Here is a 6,000-nt window from a genome sequence, read left to right as displayed (position 1 = left end):
GAGGGGGAGGAGGAAAGGAGGAGGAGGAGAGGGGGGGCGGTGGAGGAGGGGGGGAGGAGGGGGAAGAGGGGGAGGAGAAGGGGGAGGAGGAGGAGAAGAGGAGGAGGGAGGAGAGGAAAGGAGGAGGAGGAGGAGGGGGAAGAGGGGGAGGAAGAGGGGAGAGGAGGAGGAAGAGGAAGAGGGGGAGGAGGGAGGAGGAAAAGGAGGAGGAGGAGAGGGGGGCGGTGGAGGAGGGGGGAGGGGGGAGGGGGAGGAGGAGGAAGAGGAGGAAAAGGAGGAGGAGGGGGAGGAAGAGGAGGAGGAAAAGGGAAAAGAGGAAGAGGAAGAGGGGGAGGAGGAAAGGAGGAGGAGGAGAGGGGGCGGTGGAGGAGGGGGGGAGGAGGGGGAGAGGGGGAGTAGTGGGAGGAAAAGAGTGGGAGGAGGAGGAAGAGGAGGAAAAGGAGGAGGAAGTAGAGGAGGGGGAGGAGGAAAAGGGGGAGGAGGGGGAGGAGGGGGAGGGAAGAGGAGGAGGAGGGGGAGGAAAAAGAGTGGGAGGAGGAGGAAGAGGTGGAAGAAGATGGGGAGGAGGACAAGGAGGAGGAGGAGGAAAAGGAGGAGGAGGAAGAGGAGGAGGAAGAGGAGGAGGAAGATGGGGAGAAGAAAAAGGAGGAGGAGGAAGAGGAGGAGGAAGAGGAGGAGGAAGAGGAGGAGGAAGATGGGGAGAAGAAAAAGGAGGAGGAGGACAAGCAGGAGGAGGAAGAGGAGGAAGAGCAAGAGGAGGAGGAGGAGGAGAAGAGGAGGAGGAGGAGGAGGAAAAGGAGGAGGAGGAAGAGGAGGAGGAAGAGGAGGAGGAAGATGGGGAGAAGAAAAAGGAGGAGGAGGAAGAGGAGGAGGAGAGGAGGAGGAAGAGGAGGAGGAAGATGGGGAGAAGAAAAAGGAGGAGGAGGACAAGCAGGAGGAGGAAGAGGAGGAAGAGCAAGAGGAGGAGGAGGAGGAGAAGAGGAGGAGGGGGAGGAGGAAAAGGAGGAGGAGGAAGAGGAGGAGGAAGAGGTGGAAGAAGATGGGGAGGAGGACAAGGAGGAGGAGGAGGAAAAGGAGGAGGAGGAAGAGGAGGAGGAAGAGGAGGAGGAAGATGGGGAGAAGAAAAAGGAGGAGGAGGAAGAGGAGGAGGAAGAGGAGGAGGAAGAGGAGGAGGAAGATGGGGAGAAGAAAAAGGAGGAGGAGGACAAGCAGGAGGAGGAAGAGGAGGAAGAGCAAGAGGAGGAGGAGGAGGAGAAGAGGAGGAGGGGGAGGAGGAAAAGGAGGAGGAGGAAGAGGAGGAGGAAGAGGAGGAGGAAGATGGGGAGAAGAAAAAGGAGGAGGAGGAAGAGGAGGAGGAAGAGGAGGAGGAAGAGGAGGAGGAAGATGGGGAGAAGAAAAAGGAGGAGGAGGACAAGCAGGAGGAGGAAGAGGAGGAAGAGCAAGAGGAGGAGGAGAAGGAAGAGGAGGAGGAGGGGGAGGAAAAGGAGGAGGAGAAGGAAGAGGAGGAGGAGGGGGAGGAAAAGGAGGAGGGGGGGCCTTGGCCTCTCCATGGGCCTTCTGGTCTCGCCCTACTTCTGTGAATTCTTCTGGGCTCTGGCTGGGGTCAGCTTGGATGGTGTCCAGCCCCCTTTAGTGGCCTGCTTGCCTTCAAGTTATTGCTGCTTTCCTGACAGTGAGAGCGGTCAACGGGTGGAACGCCCCAACACTGCAGACCTTCAAGCAAAGACTGGGCTGCTATTGGACTAGCTTGGTGAAGGGCCTCCTGCACCAGCAGGGGGGTGGACTAGATGACCTGCATGGTCCCTGCCAACTCTAAGAAATAAATAAATAAAGTTATAAAGGCGAGATAGAAGTCCAATACACAAGCGAATAAAATCTGGGCATGTGCAGAGTCCACGTTCCGGAGCGTCCCAAGAGTGAGGCCGGAGAGGGGTGGCATACAAATCTAATTAATAATAATAATAATAATAATAATAATAATAATAATAATAACAACAACAACAACAACAACAATAATAATAATAATAAACAAAGCCAGAACTGAAAAATCAACAGACTGACTACAAGCATAGACATGATGCTGTGGCACAGATGATCCACTGGAACTTGTGCCGGAACTACCATTTCCCAGTGGCAAAGAACTGGTGGGGTCATAAGCCTGAAAAAGTGGTCGAAAATGAGCAAGCAAAACTACTGTGGGACTTCCGACTTCAGACTGACCGAATTCTGAAGCATAACACACCAGACATTGTGATCGTGGAGAAAAAGAAAGTATGGGTCAGGACCAAAGGATCTCAGCGGAGATTTGAAAACCATCAGAATTGACAAAATCTCCATCTGTCAATTGCAAAAGGCCGCTTGACTGGGATCAGCAAACATAATTCACCACTACATCACGCAGCCCTAGGTGCTTGGGAAACGCCCGACTGGGGATGAAATACGAAATCCAGCATAGTGATCTCGTTTGCTGTGTTGTACTGACATAATAATAATAATAATAATAATAATAATAATAATAATAATAATAATAATAATAATAATAATAATAATAGCTGTTGGCCTCTTGCACAGCTTCCTGCCACTTAAACAGAGGCTGCCGCGGGGGAGGCGACTTCCCTTCCGGTTGATCCAGAGCTCTCGTGGATTCTTTGCATCTAATAAGGTGGCTAATAAGGGGCCACGAACCTGTTAGGCCGGGAGGGGACGGTCCTGGGACTCGCCCCACCTCCGTGGTTGTTGCTCTGTCTCTCGGCTGCCTCGGAGGCTCCCCGGGTGCTGCCTGGTCGGCTGGGGGGGGTGTGGCTTCCCCAGCCACATCGCAAAAGCTGCCACCCAACAGGCCGGAAAGAGGGTCCCGGTCACCTTGAGACCTTTGGGAACGGGAAGAAAAGGAGCCTCTTCCCCTGCAGGTGCACCAGGTGCCTTTGGAGAAAGGGGGGCGGTGGGGGGGGAGCCTCGTCTGGCCGGTGCTAATTAAGGGGTGCAGTGGGGAGGCTGTGAATGTGGTCTGGCCACCTGCCTGCCTGCCTGTCGATGTAAGCTCAGCTGTGCAGCATGGGCCGTCCAAGACTCCACAGGGAGGCCAGCGGAGACATGAGAGCCCGGCTGGTCAGTCGGAGGGCAGAGACTGCTGCTTAAGCGAGATGCAGGACGCTGTGTTGGGGGGGGGTGCAGCGGCTGCTCCTCGGTGGTGGGTGCCAGGGGCTGCCGACAGTGACCGGCTCCAGGAGGTTCTGGGTGGGCTCAGCCTGGAACTGCCCAGTTCCTCCTCCAGATGTTCCTGGGTGCCCTGCGCACTGTCCTGCCTCTTTTTGCCTGGGGGCTGGGCCAGGCCAGCGGAGGCCTTTGAGGCAGACGGGGGGGGGAGGGGGGGACTTTACCTCCCCTGTTCTATGAGGAAGGGGAGGAAGGGAGGAAATGAGGGCTTCCTGTTGCAGAGGCTCACCAGGCCGCCTGCAGCCCCCCTTGGCCTGTGCCTGGGGTCCCTGTCATGTCCTTTGGGGTCCCGTCCGGCACGCCTTGACCAGGGCAATGACCAGCAGCAGCTCAAGACTTTATACAGAGGGACACGAGGACTTTCCGATCAAGAAGAGCTGGGAAGCAGAGGGGCAGCCTGACCCCTTAGAATCACGGCTGGGCTGCCACGGTGGGATGATTGGGGGGTCTCTGTGCCTCTGAGCAGTGGCTTGGGCTGGAGGTCCACCGAGTCCCCATCGTGCAGATGGATGGGCAGGAATCCTGAAATGTTTTGTGCTCTGGACGCAATCGTGCGTATTTGCAGCAGATGCAGGATTGTGCCAGACCGGAAGAAAAGGGCCGGAGCAGTGGGGTGGGGTGGGGGGCATCCTTCAGCTGAGAAGGGAGGGTGGAGGTTTATCAGGGGCTGCAACAGGAAGGTGCTGAAGGAAAAATAAAGTGATAGCTGTGACCTGCTCGAGGAAGAGCATTTGGGCATTTGGGGGGTGGGGGCCTGGAGTGACAGGCAGCCTGCAGACCTGCTAGTTGCTAATTCACTGCTAATTGTGACTGTGCACTGACCACATCGATCCTCTCGCGAAGCCAGGACCCAGGATCAGGGGTGTGGCAGACTAACTTCTAAAGCTGGTCAAGTCCACGGCCATCATCTCCTAGGAGACCAGGGGCTTCCTTGGGCAGCTGGCTGGCATTGTGCAATCAGGCTGCTGACCGGATGTGCCGGGGGTCTGATCCAGTGGGATTCGGATGTCATTCTCACCTGTCTGCTGATTCTTGGCAGGCCAAGTGATGCTACGAAGAACAGTTGCAATTGTTCAGCATTGCATGGATTGTGGAGGCCCCTGAGGACCCTGCCCGGAGCCCTTAGCCACTCCTCCGTTAGGTGGAAAAGGACCAGAAAGACCGAATACATTTTGAATGGCCAGATGCCGATGTGCACTTTGGTCTCTGTACTAGTTAGCTGCATAATGAATGGCTGACCCAACTGGCTTGAACTTACGACAGTGATGGCGAACCTGTCTTGGTTTGTGTGCCAAAAGGGGGCTTGTGGGTGTGCTAGCATGCGTGCACATGCCCCCAAACCTTCCCTCCCCCTCCATGCATGCGCATCCACACACTGCCCCGTCATCCATTCCCGTCCATGCACGCACAGGCCTCACTCAAGCCAAACAGGCAAACCGGGACATTGGAAAAACGGACTTCCCGTTCGCTCGTTGTGCTGTTTTTCGCAGTCCGGAGGGTTTAGGGGGAAACTTTCCTGAAGTGTCCGGAGGGTGAAACGGCCTTCCCCGCGGCCGAACATCAGCCGGCCAGTGTGCGTCTGTGTGCTGGAGCTGAGATAGGGCAACCTCTTGCGTACCCACCGGTACGGCTCCGTGCGCCGTAGGTTCGCCATCCCAGATGACGCTCTCCAAGCTCAGCCACCCGTTGTTGTCTTCCCAGGAAGCTCAGCAGTGGCAGCTGCCCACCGCATTCTCCCCCTCCGCTTGTGGAACCCATGAATGCTTGTGGCTCAGGGCTGAAACGGGGGCTGCTGGGGGCTTTCTGGCTTTGGTTGCTCCCTCACGGAAGCTTCATGACCCAGGCGAGCTAACCTCCTCAAAGGCCCATCAACCCCACCACCCCTGACGCTGCTCCCTAGCATGGGTCGTGAAGGTTCTGCGGGAAAACAACCCAAGTCAGAGGGCACCCAGGAGCCCCCCCCCCAGCATTTGTGGAAGGCCCACTTGGGTGCTTTTAATTAATGATTTTCTCAAAAGCTCAGCCGGAGAAGGGGGCTGGGGGCAGTTCAGGGGAGGGGCTCTCGGGGGGGACGACTACTGTGTGCGGGGTGCTCCTCCACAGGCTCCCGGATCTTGAACCTCCCCTGAGCCCAGCAGGGCCTGGGCACGAATCCTCCAGGCTGGAGGCCTAGAAGGAGCAACAGCCTCTGCAGCAGCCTTGGGGGGAGAGTGCCTCGAGGGGGGGTGTCCTCGAGCCCACCAGGGACACACTGCTGGGGATGGGACAGCCTGTTTTCCTTCCTGCTTTGGATGACCGAGGATCTTCAGAAGGTGGGTGGATTTGAGGGGCTCCTGTGCAACTGGCGGGTGGGGGGCTCTGGTCTGTACAGAGAGGGGCTCCCCTCCAGGTGAGCCCCCCTTCCCCCTCCACCCCAGGCACAGCTGGTGAAGGGCAACGGCCGAAGGGGACCCAGAGGGGAAGAGGGGCAGGCGGGGACCCAGGAGGGCCACTCAGGGCTGCCCAACACACGTTTCCTGAGATTCCCTCCCCCACCCCACCCCCGCCTGGGCAGCCACACTGAAGGGCCACGTAGTGAAGCCACGGAGTGAAGCCACGCATCCTCCAGTTCAGCCCCTGAGCAAGTGGCCAGCTGGCCAAAGCGGGAAGGAAAAGTGCTGCTGGTGGTGGGCACAGAATGGACAGGGGGGAGCCCAGCTGGGGGTCTCGGCCCTAAAAGAGAGGGCACCAGTGCACCCCAAACACACACACACCACCCCACCTGGACCTCATGCCCCTTCAGGC

This window comes from Erythrolamprus reginae, chromosome 3 (assembly GCF_031021105.1).
Source record: "Erythrolamprus reginae isolate rEryReg1 chromosome 3, rEryReg1.hap1, whole genome shotgun sequence".
NCBI classification, from domain to species: Eukaryota; Metazoa; Chordata; class Lepidosauria; order Squamata; family Dipsadidae; genus Erythrolamprus; species Erythrolamprus reginae.
This window is presented reverse-complemented; position numbering follows the sequence as displayed.